This window comes from Microcebus murinus, chromosome 14 (genome assembly GCF_040939455.1).
Source record: "Microcebus murinus isolate Inina chromosome 14, M.murinus_Inina_mat1.0, whole genome shotgun sequence".
NCBI classification, from domain to species: Eukaryota; Metazoa; Chordata; class Mammalia; order Primates; family Cheirogaleidae; genus Microcebus; species Microcebus murinus.
Window position 1 is genome coordinate 80,920,927 of NC_134117.1, and position 13,709 is coordinate 80,934,635.

Here is a 13,709-nt window from a genome sequence, read left to right on the forward strand (position 1 = left end):
CCCTGCGGCTGCCGGCTGCCGCCCCCCGCAAGGGGAGAGCCGCGGAGGTGGGGACCGCCTCCTGATGGGATCCCGGGGCTCTCTGTCCTGCCCGAAGGCCCAGCTGGCCTGCGGGTCCTTAGAGTGGCAAAAACCTCCGAAAACTGAGACTGAGGGTCCGGTGGGTGTCTGCACTTTTGTGCTGGGCACCCCAGGGAGGCCCGGGGGCTGGCTGGACAACGTGGTCTGCTGGGCGGGGGGTTTGGAGGAGCAACTGATGCCCTTTGCACTTTGGGTAGCAAGAGTCTGAGGTGTCTCCGAGCCCTGTGCCATGTCGGGGGGGGGTGCGGGTGGGAGGAGGAGGAGGAGGAGGTGGGAAGGGCCGGGGCCTGCAGTCGTGTTCCCGGGGTGGCACGGCAAGTGGCTTCTTCCACAGGCTGCTTGGCCTGGGCTCCCTGCACCTGGGCCTTTGGAGGACCGGCCCTGTGTTTGCCAACACTTCCTGCAGGGACCCAGAGCTGGGAGGTTGCATCTCTCAGCCCTGGGTCGGGCAGAGCCCCAGCGGGCCATGCCCACAACCTCTCTCAGCACCGGTCCCCCAGAAGGCTCCCTTGGGACCAGGATTCTCTTGCGGTGACTCTTTAAGGTCTGGCCCCTGGATGGAGGGGCACCAGGAGTAGAGGAGCAGGAAGGGGAAGGGGGTGGCCATGCGAGGGGACACTTTGAGGCCAAGTCCCAGCTTCAGCCTGATCCTCCTGGGAACCCCGCTCTGAGACAAGGAGCCGGGCTTCGCATTCCCACAGCAGCCAGTCGTGGGCTGAGGACACCTGGGGCGTTGGGAACTCCCTGGCTTCTCCTTGGTTTAACATCTGGAGCTGCTTGGGAATCGTGCCGCCACACACACCCGAGCGCAGGTGTCTTCCGCACAGACTGCGGGCCTCGCTCTTCTGAATGCCGCTAGCTCGCCACCCACCCACGGGTGAGCCTGGTCAGGGTACTTTCTCTCAGGGGCAGACTCTCATCCGGGCGGGCTACCGGTGTCTCTGTTTGCTCCTTTCTTTCTTCCATTTCGGGAAAGGCTTCCTTACTGGGTGTGGAAATCTCCTATGCCTTTCCTCGCCTATTCTGTCAGCTTTCAAATTCTCTTTCAGGCCAGGCGCGGTGGCTCAAGCCTGTAATCCTAGCTCTCTGGGAGGCCGAGGCGGGCGGATTGCTCGAGGTCAGGAGTTCGAAACCAGCCTGAGCAAGAGCCAGACCCGGTCTCTACTGTAAATAGAAAGAAATTAATTGGCCAACTAATATATATAGGAAAATGAGCCAGGCATGGTGGCGCATGCCTGTAGTCCCAGCTACTTGGGAGGCTGAGGCAGAAGGATTGCTTGAGCCCAGGAGTTTGAGGTTGCTGTGAGCTAGGCTAACGCCACTGCACTCACTCTAGCCTAGGCAACAAAGCGAGACTGTGTCTCATAAAAAAAAAAAAAAAAATTCTCTTTCAGTTGCCACCCTCACAGATGGATTAGGAAACCCTTCCCGGTGCACTCATTAGTGAAATGACCTCAAGGAAGCTGGAATCCAATATCTAATCGCCGACTTTTAGCGAGTCCACACGCCAGGGTGGTCGGGGTCCAATGCAGCCCCGGCCAGGCCCAGGCCCCTTGGACCGGGCCACAGGAGGACACAGAGGAGGGTCCCGGCCCCCACGAAGCGGTGCCGGCAGTTCTCCACGGGCTTGGGCGTTTTCCAGAGGTAGGAGATGGAGGGGACTGATTTCTTCAGCGCCCCCCAAACCACGCCACCCCACCCCACCCATGGGACACCTCCCCAGAGAGAGACGCCCCATACACTGGCTCCCCTCCCCCTTGCGCTGTGCCCCAGCCCTGGCCCGGGGGAATAGGCGGCCGCCCAACAACAGGGCGAGGGGGGGCGCAGCTGAAAGGGGTTGTGGGGGAGGGCGGCCCCTGGCTGGGGTCAAAGGGCGAGCGCCCCGCGCGCGCGTGCGCAGTCAGCGGTGGCGACGCGCTGGGGGTGGGCAGCGGGTAGGTGAAGGAGGCCGAGGCCGGGGGAGGAGACGAGGGGGGCTGGAAGGGCTCCACCTTGACGAGTCCAGCCGTGGAGGCGCATCTTGTGTGAGTGTGAGTGTGAGTGAGTGTGAGTGTGTGTGTGTGTGTGTGTGTGTGTGTAGAGAGACAGCCCCCCGCCCCGCCCCGCCCATCACCCCCGTCCCTCGGAGCCCGCTGGACCCGGCGGCGAACTCAACAGGCCCGGCCCGGCGCGGGGCGTGCGTGGGGCGGGAGGAGGCGGCGGGGTTAGGGCAGAGAGGCTCGGCTTCTTGAGCGGGGCAGGGGCGCCCTCCGCCGTCCACGGCCACACCACCCTGAACGCGCCCGATCTCGTCTGGTCTCGGAAGCTAAGCAGGGTCGGGCCTCGTTAGTACTTGGATGGGAGACCGCCTGGGAATACCGGGTGCCACAGGCTGCTTCTTTTTTGTTTTTGTTTTTTTTTGGCCTCTTGTTCTGTCCCCTTTCTGGGAGCGCGGCGGCGGCCCGGGGTGGGGGTGACCCCCACCCTCAGCGCCCGCCGCGGTGCCTGGCGCCCCAGCCCGCACCGTGGGGCCTCCTCTTGTCCCGAGCCGCGACACCGCCGCCACGCGGCAGCACGCGTGGCATCTGGACTGTCAGGTCTCAGACCAAAGGTCTGCTCTGTGGGAACCGACACGCTGGAGGAAACCTTGAGAGTCTGAGAGGGGAGGGAGTTCCAGAAGAAGGCCAGGATGTCATTTTGAGGGAGTGTGTGACCAGAACTCGTCCCGTTGCTTTTGGGGTTCTATGGGCTACACGTAGGAATCTTTGGTGGTGGCACCTGATGTTGGGGGATCCGGAGTCACACCCAGACCTGCTCCACAGGCTTCCTTTTACTTTTCTCTTCGGATTCATTATTTTTAAAAAGTGTCCCTTACCTCTATTATTGCATTTTCTTTTCTCTCTCTTTTCAAGCAGATGATGGGAGTCCAAGTATTCAGGTGACATGTGTTGCCCGTGCCCCCCTCCCCGCTGTGTTCTTATTCATATACCTCTCATGTTGCTCCAGCGTATCGTGGGGGTACCAATGTTAAGGTCGGGTACGTTGCCCTCTCCAAGCCTCCCCCCTCGGGTCAGAGCTTCACGTGCGCCCATCCCCCAGTCGGTGCGCACCCACCCCATTCCCAATGGATGTGTATGCCCATCCCCTCCCCCCACCCGCCCGACACCCACCCGATGAAGGTGATTCCTCTCCGTCCACTTAGGTGTCCATCCGTTCGTACCAATTTGCCGGTGAGCGCGCTCACGTGGTGCTCGTGTGTCCATTCTTGGGATACCTGGCCTACTGGAACGGGTTCCAGCTCTGGCCAGGAGAACACGAGAGGCGCCCTCTCACCGCTGCTCCTCACAGCCGAATGGCACTCCGTGGTGTCCACGCGCCACATTTTATTAATGCACTCCTGGATGGATGGGCACTCGGGTCGCTTCCACATCTTTGCGATTGTGAATTGTGCCCTAACTGTAACGCTAACCCTTACCCAGCCCGTCTCCTCTGCCCCTGCCTGACGCACTCCTCCCCGGCCAGGCCCGTCACTGTCCTGGGCCCCCGCCTGACCGGCTCCTTCCCGCCCGGCCTGTCACCGTCCTCTGCCCCTGCCTGACATGCTCCTTCCCGCCGGGCCTCTCACCGTCCTCGGCCCCTGCCTGACCGGCTCCTCCGTCGCCTGGGCCTTCCAAGGGCTTGGTGTGGACGCTGCTTCCAGGAAGCCCTCCAGAAACCCGGCAGCAGGGTGGCCGCAGCAGTCTCCAGCAGCGGTCCCTAAGTCGCGTGCGGGGGACGTGCCCCGGCTGTGCCGCGGGGGGGGCCCAGCCTGGTGTCTTCCCTGAGGCCCTGCGGCTGCCGGCTGCCGCCCCCCGCAAGGGGAGAGCCGCGGAGGTGGGGACCGCCTCCTGATGGGATCCCGGGGCTCTCTGTCCTGCCCGAAGGCCCAGCTGGCCTGCGGGTCCTTAGAGTGGCAAAAACCTCCGAAAACTGAGACTGAGGGTCCGGTGGGTGTCTGCACTTTTGTGCTGGGCACCCCAGGGAGGCCCGGGGGCTGGCTGGACAACGTGGTCTGCTGGGCGGGGGGTTTGGAGGAGCAACTGATGCCCTTTGCACTTTGGGTAGCAAGAGTCTGAGGTGTCTCTGAGCCCTGTGCCCTGTGGGGGCGGGGCGGGGGGGAGGAGGAGGAGGAGGAGGAGGAGGTGGGAAGGGCCGGGGCCTGCAGTCCTGTTCCCGGGGTGGCACGGCAAGTGGCTTCTTCCACAGGCTGCTTGGCCTGGGCTCCCTGCACCTGGGCCTTTGGAGGACCGGCCCTGTGCTTGCCAACACTTCCTGCAGGGACCCAGAGCTGGGAGGTGGCATCTCTCAGCCCTGGGTCGGGCAGAGCCCCAGCGGGCCATGCCCACAACCTCTCTCAGCACCGGTCCCCCAGAAGGCTCCTTTGGGACCAGGATTCTCTTGCGGTGACTCTTTAAGGTCTGGCCCCTGGATGGAGGGGCACCAGGAGTAGAGGAGCAGGAAGGGGAAGGGGGTGGCCATGCGAGGGGACACTTTGAGGCCAAGTCCCAGCTTCAGCCTGATCCTCCTGGGAACCCCGCTCTGAGACAAGGAGCCGGGCTTCGCATTCCCACAGCAGCCAGTCGTGGGCTGAGGACACCTGGGGCGTTGGGAACTCCCTGGCTTCTCCTTGGTTTAACATCTAGAGCTGCTTGTGAATCGCGCCGCCACACACACCCAGGCGCAGGTGTCTTCCGCACAGACTGCGGGCCTCGCTCTTCTGAATGCCGCTAGCTCGCCACCCACCCACGGGTGAACCTGGTCAGGGTGCTTTCTCTCAGGGGCAGACTCTTTTCCGGGCGGGCTACCGGTGTCTCTGTTTGCTCGTTTCTTTCTTCCATTTCGGGAAAGTCTTCCTTGCTGGGTGTGGAAATCTCCTATGCCTTCCCTCGCCTATTCTGTCAGCTTTCAAATTCTCTTTCAGTTGCCACCCTCACAGATGGATTAGGAAACTCTTTCCGGTGCACTCATTAGTGAAATGACCTCAAGGAAGCTGGAATCCAATATCTAATGGCCGATTTTTAGCGAGTCCACACGCCAGGGTGGTCGGGGTCCAATGCAGCCCCGGCCAGGCCCAGGCCCCTTAGACTGGGCCACAGGAGGACACTGAGGAGGGTCCCGGCCCCCACGAAGCGGTGCCGGCAGTTCTCCACGGGCTTGGGCGTTTTCCAGAGGTAGGAGATGGAGGGGACTGATTTCTTCAGCGCCCCCCAAACCACGCCACCCCACCCCACCCATGGGACACATCCCCAGAGAGAGACGCCCCATACACTGGCTGTGCCCCAGCCCTGGCCCGGGGGAATAGGCGGCAGCCCACCCACAGGGCGAGGGGGGGGGCGCAGCTGAAAGGGGTTGTGGGGGAGGGCGGCCCCTGGCTGGGGTCAAAGGGCGAGCGTCCCGCGCGTGCGCAGTCAGCGGCAGCAACGCGCTGGGGGTGGGCAGCGGGTAGGTGAAGGAGGCCTGGCGAGGAGACGAGGGGGGCTGGGAGGGCTCCACCTTGGCGAGTCCAGCCGTGGAGGCGCATCTTGTGTGAGTGAGTGTGAGTGTGTGTGTGTGTGTATAGAGAGACAGCCCCCCACCCCGCCCCGCCCCGCCCATCACCCCCGTCCCTGGGAGCCCGCGGGACCCGGCCGGCGAACTCAACCGGCCCGGCCCGGCGCGGGGCCTGGGGCGGGAGGCGGCGGCGGGGAAGCCCAGAGAGGCTCGGCTTCTCGAGCGGGGCAGGGGCGCCCTCCGCCGCCGTCTAGGGCCACACCACCCTGAACGCCCCCGATCTCGTCTGGTCTCGGAAGCTAAGCAGGGTCGGGCCTGGTTAGTACTTGGATGGGAGACCGCCTGGGAATACCGGGTGCCACAGGCTGCTGCTTTTTTTTTTTTTTTTGCCTCTTGTTCTGTCCCCTTTCTGGGAGCGCGGCGGCGGCCCGGGGTGGGGGTCACCCCCACCCTCAGCGCCCGCGCGGTGCCTGGCGCCCCAGCCCGCACCGTGGGGCCTCCTCTTGTCCCAAGCCGCGACACCGCCGCCACGCGGCAGCATGCGTGGCATCTGGACTGTCAGGTCTCAGACCAAAGGTCTGCTCTGTGGGAACCGACACGCTGGAGGAAACCTTGAGAGTCTGAGAGGGGAGGGAGTTCCAGAAGAAGGCCAGGATGTCATTTTGAGGGAGTATGTGACCAGAACTCGTCCCGTTGCTTTTGGGGTTCTATGGGCTACACGCAGGAATCTTTGGTGGTGGCACCTGATGTTGGGGGATCCGGAGTCACACCCAGACCTGCTCCACAGGCCTCCTTTTACTTTTCTCTTCGGATTCATTATTTTTAAAAAGTGTCTCTTACCTCTAGGATTGCATTTTCTTTTCTCTCTCTTTTCAAGCAGATGATGGGAGTACAAGTATTCAGGTGACATGTGTTGCCCGTGCCGCCCTCCCCCCTGTGTTCTTTTTTTTTTTTTTTTTTTGAGACAGAGTCTCGTTTTGCTGCCCAGGCTAGAGTGAGTGCCATGGCGTCAGCCTAGCTCACAGCAACCTCAATCTCCGGGCTCAAGCAATCCTGCTGCCTCAGCCTCCCGAGTAGTTGGGACTACAGGCATGCACCACCACGCCCGGCTGTGTTTTTCTATATATATTAGTTGGCCAATTAATTTCTTTCTATTTTTAGTAGAGACGGGGTCTCGCTCTTGCTCAGGCTGGTTTCGAACTCCTGACCTGGAGCAATCCGCCCGCCTCGGCCTCCCAGAGAGCTAGGATTACAGGCGTGAGCCACCGCGCCCGGCCCCCCCTGTGTTCTTATTCATACACCTCTCATGTTGTTCCAGCGTATTGTGGGGGTACCAATGTTAAGGTCGGGTGCCTTGCCCTCTCCAAGCCTCCCCCCTCGGGTCAGAGCTTCAAGTGCGCCCATCCCCCAGTCGGTGCGCACCCACCCCATGCCTAATGGATGTGTATGCCCCTCCCCTCCCCCCACCCGCCCGCCCGACACCCACCCGATGAAGGTGATTCCTCTCTGTCCACTTAGGCGTCCATCCGTTCGTACCAATTTGCTGGTGAGCGCGCTCACGTGGTGCTCGTGTGTCCATTCTTGGGATACCTGGCTTACTGGAACGGGTTCCAGCTCTGGCCAGGAGAACACGAGAGGCGCCCTCTCACCGCTGCTCCTCACAGCCGAATGGCACTCCGTGGTGTCCACGCGCCACGTGTTATTGATGCACTCCTGGAAGGATGGGCACTCGGGTCGCTTCCACGTATTTGGGATTGTGAATTGTGCCCTAACTGTAACCCTAACCCTTACCCAGCCCGTCTCCTCTGCCCCTGCCTGACGCACTCCTCCCCGGCCAGGCCCGTCACTGTCCTGGGCCCCCGCCTGACCGGCTCCTCCCCGCCCGGCCGGTCACCGTCCTCTGCCCCTGCCTGACACGCTCCTTCCCGCCCGGCCTCTCACCGTCCTCGGCCCCTGCCTGACCGGCTCCTCCGTCGCCTGGGCCTTCCAAGGGCTTGGTGTGGATGCTGCTTCCAGGAAGCCCTCCAGAAACCCGGCAGCAGGGTGGCCGCAGCAGTCTCCAGCAGCCGTCCCTAAGTCGCGTGAGTGCGGGGGACGTGCCCCCGCTGTGCCGCGGGGGCCCAGCCTGGTGTCTTCCCTGAGGCCCTGCGGCTGCCGGCTGGGCTGCCGCTCCCCGCAAGGGGAGAGCCGCGGAGGTGGGGACCGCCTCCTGATGGGGACGTACACGCAGCTCTCCACGTCGGATTCCGGGGCTCTCTGTCCTGCCCGAAGGCCCAGCTGGCCTGCGGGTCCTTAGAGTGGCAAAAACCTCCGAAAACTGAGACTGAGGGTCCGGTGGGTGTCTGCACTTTTCTGCTGGGCACCCCAGGGAGGCCAGGGGGTGGCTGGACAACGTGGTCTGCTGGGGGGGGGGTTGGAGGAGCAACTGATGCCCTTTGCACTTTGGGTAGCAAGAGTCTGAGGTGTCTCTGAGCCCTGTGCCCTGTGGGGGCGGGGCGGGGGGGAGGAGGAGGAGGAGGAGGAGGAGGTGGGAAGGGCCGGGGCCTGCAGTCCTGTTCCCGGGGTGGCACGGCAAGTGGCTTCTTCCACAGGCTGCTTGGCCTGGGCTCCCTGCACCTGGGCCTTTGGAGGACCGGCCCTGTGCTTGCCAACACTTCCTGCAGGGACCCAGAGCTGGGAGGTGGCATCTCTCAGCCCTGGGTCGGGCAGAGCCCCAGCGGGCCATGCCCACAACCTCTCTCAGCACCGGTCCCCCAGAAGGCTCCTTTGGGACCAGGATTCTCTTGCGGTGACTCTTTAAGGTCTGGCCCCTGGATGGAGGGGCACCAGGAGTAGAGGAGCAGGAAGGGGAAGGGGGTGGCCATGCGAGGGGACACTTTGAGGCCAAGTCCCAGCTTCAGCCTGATCCTCCTGGGAACCCCGCTCTGAGACAAGGAGCCGGGCTTCGCATTCCCACAGCAGCCAGTCGTGGGCTGAGGACACCTGGGGCGTTGGGAACTCCCTGGCTTCTCCTTGGTTTAACATCTAGAGCTGCTTGTGAATCGCGCCGCCACACACACCCAGGCGCAGGTGTCTTCCGCACAGACTGCGGGCCTCGCTCTTCTGAATGCCGCTAGCTCGCCACCCACCCACGGGTGAACCTGGTCAGGGTGCTTTCTCTCAGGGGCAGACTCTTTTCCGGGCGGGCTACCGGTGTCTCTGTTTGCTCGTTTCTTTCTTCCATTTCGGGAAAGTCTTCCTTGCTGGGTGTGGAAATCTCCTATGCCTTCCCTCGCCTATTCTGTCAGCTTTCAAATTCTCTTTCAGTTGCCACCCTCACAGATGGATTAGGAAACTCTTTCCGGTGCACTCATTAGTGAAATGACCTCAAGGAAGCTGGAATCCAATATCTAATGGCCGATTTTTAGCGAGTCCACACGCCAGGGTGGTCGGGGTCCAATGCAGCCCCGGCCAGGCCCAGGCCCCTTAGACTGGGCCACAGGAGGACACTGAGGAGGGTCCCGGCCCCCACGAAGCGGTGCCGGCAGTTCTCCACGGGCTTGGGCGTTTTCCAGAGGTAGGAGATGGAGGGGACTGATTTCTTCAGCGCCCCCCAAACCACGCCACCCCACCCCACCCATGGGACACATCCCCAGAGAGAGACGCCCCATACACTGGCTGTGCCCCAGCCCTGGCCCGGGGGAATAGGCGGCAGCCCACCCACAGGGCGAGGGGGGGGGCGCAGCTGAAAGGGGTTGTGGGGGAGGGCGGCCCCTGGCTGGGGTCAAAGGGCGAGCGTCCCGCGCGTGCGCAGTCAGCGGCAGCAACGCGCTGGGGGTGGGCAGCGGGTAGGTGAAGGAGGCCTGGCGAGGAGACGAGGGGGGCTGGGAGGGCTCCACCTTGGCGAGTCCAGCCGTGGAGGCGCATCTTGTGTGAGTGAGTGTGAGTGTGTGTGTGTGTGTATAGAGAGACAGCCCCCCACCCCGCCCCGCCCCGCCCATCACCCCCGTCCCTGGGAGCCCGCGGGACCCGGCCGGCGAACTCAACCGGCCCGGCCCGGCGCGGGGCCTGGGGCGGGAGGCGGCGGCGGGGAAGCCCAGAGAGGCTCGGCTTCTCGAGCGGGGCAGGGGCGCCCTCCGCCGCCGTCTAGGGCCACACCACCCTGAACGCCCCCGATCTCGTCTGGTCTCGGAAGCTAAGCAGGGTCGGGCCTGGTTAGTACTTGGATGGGAGACCGCCTGGGAATACCGGGTGCCACAGGCTGCTGCTTTTTATTTTTTTTTTGCCTCTTGTTCTGTCCCCTTTCTGGGAGCGCGGCGGCGGCCCGGGGTGGGGGTCACCCCCACCCTCAGCGCCCGCGCGGTGCCTGGCGCCCCAGCCCGCACCGTGGGGCCTCCTCTTGTCCCAAGCCGCGACACCGCCGCCACGCGGCAGCATGCGTGGCATCTGGACTGTCAGGTCTCAGACCAAAGGTCTGCTCTGTGGGAACCGACACGCTGGAGGAAACCTTGAGAGTCTGAGAGGGGAGGGAGTTCCAGAAGAAGGCCAGGATGTCATTTTGAGGGAGTATGTGACCAGAACTCGTCCCGTTGCTTTTGGGGTTCTATGGGCTACACGCAGGAATCTTTGGTGGTGGCACCTGATGTTGGGGGATCCGGAGTCACACCCAGACCTGCTCCACAGGCCTCCTTTTACTTTTCTCTTCGGATTCATTATTTTTAAAAAGTGTCTCTTACCTCTAGGATTGCATTTTCTTTTCTCTCTCTTTTCAAGCAGATGATGGGAGTACAAGTATTCAGGTGACATGTGTTGCCCGTGCCGCCCTCCCCCCTGTGTTCTTTTTTTTTTTTTTTTTTTTGAGACAGAGTCTCGTTTTGCTGCCCAGGCTAGAGTGAGTGCCATGGCGTCAGCCTAGCTCACAGCAACCTCAATCTCCGGGCTCAAGCAATCCTGCTGCCTCAGCCTCCCGAGTAGTTGGGACTACAGGCATGCACCACCACGCCCGGCTGTGTTTTTCTATATATATTAGTTGGCCAATTAATTTCTTTCTATTTTTAGTAGAGACGGGGTCTCGCTCTTGCTCAGGCTGGTTTCGAACTCCTGACCTGGAGCAATCCGCCCGCCTCGGCCTCCCAGAGAGCTAGGATTACAGGCGTGAGCCACCGCGCCCGGCCCCCCCTGTGTTCTTATTCATACACCTCTCATGTTGTTCCAGCGTATTGTGGGGGTACCAATGTTAAGGTCGGGTGCCTTGCCCTCTCCAAGCCTCCCCCCTCGGGTCAGAGCTTCAAGTGCGCCCATCCCCCAGTCGGTGCGCACCCACCCCATGCCTAATGGATGTGTATGCCCCTCCCCTCCCCCCACCCGCCCGCCCGACACCCACCCGATGAAGGTGATTCCTCTCTGTCCACTTAGGCGTCCATCCGTTCGTACCAATTTGCTGGTGAGCGCGCTCACGTGGTGCTCGTGTGTCCATTCTTGGGATACCTGGCTTACTGGAACGGGTTCCAGCTCTGGCCAGGAGAACACGAGAGGCGCCCTCTCACCGCTGCTCCTCACAGCCGAATGGCACTCCGTGGTGTCCACGCGCCACGTGTTATTGATGCACTCCTGGAAGGATGGGCACTCGGGTCGCTTCCACGTATTTGGGATTGTGAATTGTGCCCTAACTGTAACCCTAACCCTTACCCAGCCCGTCTCCTCTGCCCCTGCCTGACGCACTCCTCCCCGGCCAGGCCCGTCACTGTCCTGGGCCCCCGCCTGACCGGCTCCTCCCCGCCCGGCCGGTCACCGTCCTCTGCCCCTGCCTGACACGCTCCTTCCCGCCCGGCCTCTCACCGTCCTCGGCCCCTGCCTGACCGGCTCCTCCGTCGCCTGGGCCTTCCAAGGGCTTGGTGTGGATGCTGCTTCCAGGAAGCCCTCCAGAAACCCGGCAGCAGGGTGGCCGCAGCAGTCTCCAGCAGCCGTCCCTAAGTCGCGTGAGTGCGGGGGACGTGCCCCCGCTGTGCCGCGGGGGCCCAGCCTGGTGTCTTCCCTGAGGCCCTGCGGCTGCCGGCTGGGCTGCCGCTCCCCGCGAGGGGAGAGCCGCGGAGGTGGGGACCGCCTCCTGATGGGGACGTACACGCAGCTCTCCACGTCGGATTCCGGGGCTCTCTGTCCTGCCCGAAGGCCCAGCTGGCCTGCGGGTCCTTAGAGTGGCAAAAACCTCCGAAAACTGAGACTGAGGGTCCGGTGGGTGTCTGCACTTTTCTGCTGGGCACCCCAGGGAGGCCAGGGGGTGGCTGGACAACGTGGTCTGCTGGGGGGGGGGGGTTGGAGGAGCAACTGATGCCCTTTGCACTTTGGGTAGCAAGAGTCTGAGGTGTCTCTGAGCCCTGTGCCCTGTGGGGGCGGGGCGGGGGCGAGGAGGAGGAGGAGGAGGAGGAGGTGGGAAGGGCCGGGGCCTGCAGTCCTGTTCCCGGGGTGGCACGGCAAGTGGCTTCTTCCACAGGCTGCTTGGCCTGGGCTCCCTGCACCTGGGCCTTTGGAGGACCGGCCCTGTGCTTGCCAACACTTCCTGCAGGGACCCAGAGCTGGGAGGTGGCATCTCTCAGCCCTGGGTCGGGCAGAGCCCCAGCGGGCCATGCCCACAACCTCTCTCAGCACCGGTCCCCCAGAAGGCTCCTTTGGGACCAGGATTCTCTTGCGGTGACTCTTTAAGGTCTGGCCCCTGGATGGAGGGGCACCAGGAGTAGAGGAGCAGGAAGGGGAAGGGGGTGGCCATGCGAGGGGACACTTTGAGGCCAAGTCCCAGCTTCAGCCTGATCCTCCTGGGAACCCCGCTCTGAGACAAGGAGCCGGGCTTCGCATTCCCACAGCAGCCAGTCGTGGGCTGAGGACACCTGGGGCGTTGGGAACTCCCTGGCTTCTCCTTGGTTTAACATCTAGAGCTGCTTGTGAATCGCGCCGCCACACACACCCAGGCGCAGGTGTCTTCCGCACAGACTGCGGGCCTCGCTCTTCTGAATGCCGCTAGCTCGCCACCCACCCACGGGTGAACCTGGTCAGGGTGCTTTCTCTCAGGGGCAGACTCTCTTCCGGGCGGGCTACCGGTGTCTCTGTTTGCTCGTTTCTTTCTTCCATTTCGGGAAAGTCTTCCTTGCTGGGTGTGGAAATCTCCTATGCCTTCCCTCGCCTATTCTGTCAGCTTTCAAATTCTCTTTCAGTTGCCACCCTCACAGATGGATTAGGAAACTCTTTCCGGTGCACTCATTAGTGAAATGACCTCAAGGAAGCTGGAATCCAATATCTAATGGCCGATTTTTAGCGAGTCCACACGCCAGGGTGGTCGGGGTCCAATGCAGCCCCGGCCAGGCCCAGGCCCCTTAGACTGGGCCACAGGAGGACACTGAGGAGGGTCCCGGCCCCCACGAAGCGGTGCCGGCAGTTCTCCACGGGCTTGGGCGTTTTCCAGAGGTAGGAGATGGAGGGGACTGATTTCTTCAGCGCCCCCCAAACCACGCCACCCCACCCCACCCATGGGACACATCCCCAGAGAGAGACGCCCCATACACTGGCTGTGCCCCAGCCCTGGCCCGGGGGAATAGGCGGCAGCCCACCCACAGGGCGAGGGGGGGGGCGCAGCTGAAAGGGGTTGTGGGGGAGGGCGGCCCCTGGCTGGGGTCAAAGGGCGAGCGTCCCGCGCGTGCGCAGTCAGCGGCAGCAACGCGCTGGGGGTGGGCAGCGGGTAGGTGAAGGAGGCCTGGCGAGGAGACGAGGGGGGCTGGGAGGGCTCCACCTTGGCGAGTCCAGCCGTGGAGGCGCATCTTGTGTGAGTGAGTGTGAGTGTGTGTGTGTGTGTATAGAGAGACAGCCCCCCACCCCGCCCCGCCCCGCCCATCACCCCCGTCCCTGGGAGCCCGCGGGACCCGGCCGGCGAACTCAACCGGCCCGGCCCGGCGCGGGGCCTGGGGCGGGAGGCGGCGGCGGGGAAGCCCAGAGAGGCTCGGCTTCTCGAGCGGGGCAGGGGCGCCCTCCGCCGCCGTCTAGGGCCACACCACCCTGAACGCCCCCGATCTCGTCTGGTCTCGGAAGCTAAGCAGGGTCGGGCCTGGTTAGTACTTGGATGGGAGACCGCCTGGGAATACCGGGTGCCACAGGCT

At 63.3% G+C, this 13,709-nt stretch overlaps 3 non-coding genes and 1 pseudogene across 3 annotated transcripts; all 4 read left to right on the forward strand.

Moving 5' to 3' along the window:
* The first annotated feature begins 2,335 nt into the window (after window positions 1-2,335).
* Window positions 2,336-2,454, forward strand: LOC142876012 (uncharacterized; annotated as a pseudogene).
* A 3,383-nt stretch (window positions 2,455-5,837) lies between these two features.
* On the forward strand, window positions 5,838-5,956 carry LOC142875708 (5S ribosomal RNA). Its single transcript, XR_012923007.1, has one exon. It is a non-coding gene; the product is annotated as a 5S ribosomal RNA (ribosomal RNA).
* Window positions 5,957-9,712: 3,756 nt separating this feature from the next.
* On the forward strand, window positions 9,713-9,831 carry LOC142875709 (5S ribosomal RNA). Its single transcript, XR_012923008.1, has one exon. It is a non-coding gene; the product is annotated as a 5S ribosomal RNA (ribosomal RNA).
* Window positions 9,832-13,590: 3,759 nt separating this feature from the next.
* LOC142875710 (5S ribosomal RNA) lies at window positions 13,591-13,709 on the forward strand. The gene has a single exon (XR_012923009.1). It is a non-coding gene; the product is annotated as a 5S ribosomal RNA (ribosomal RNA).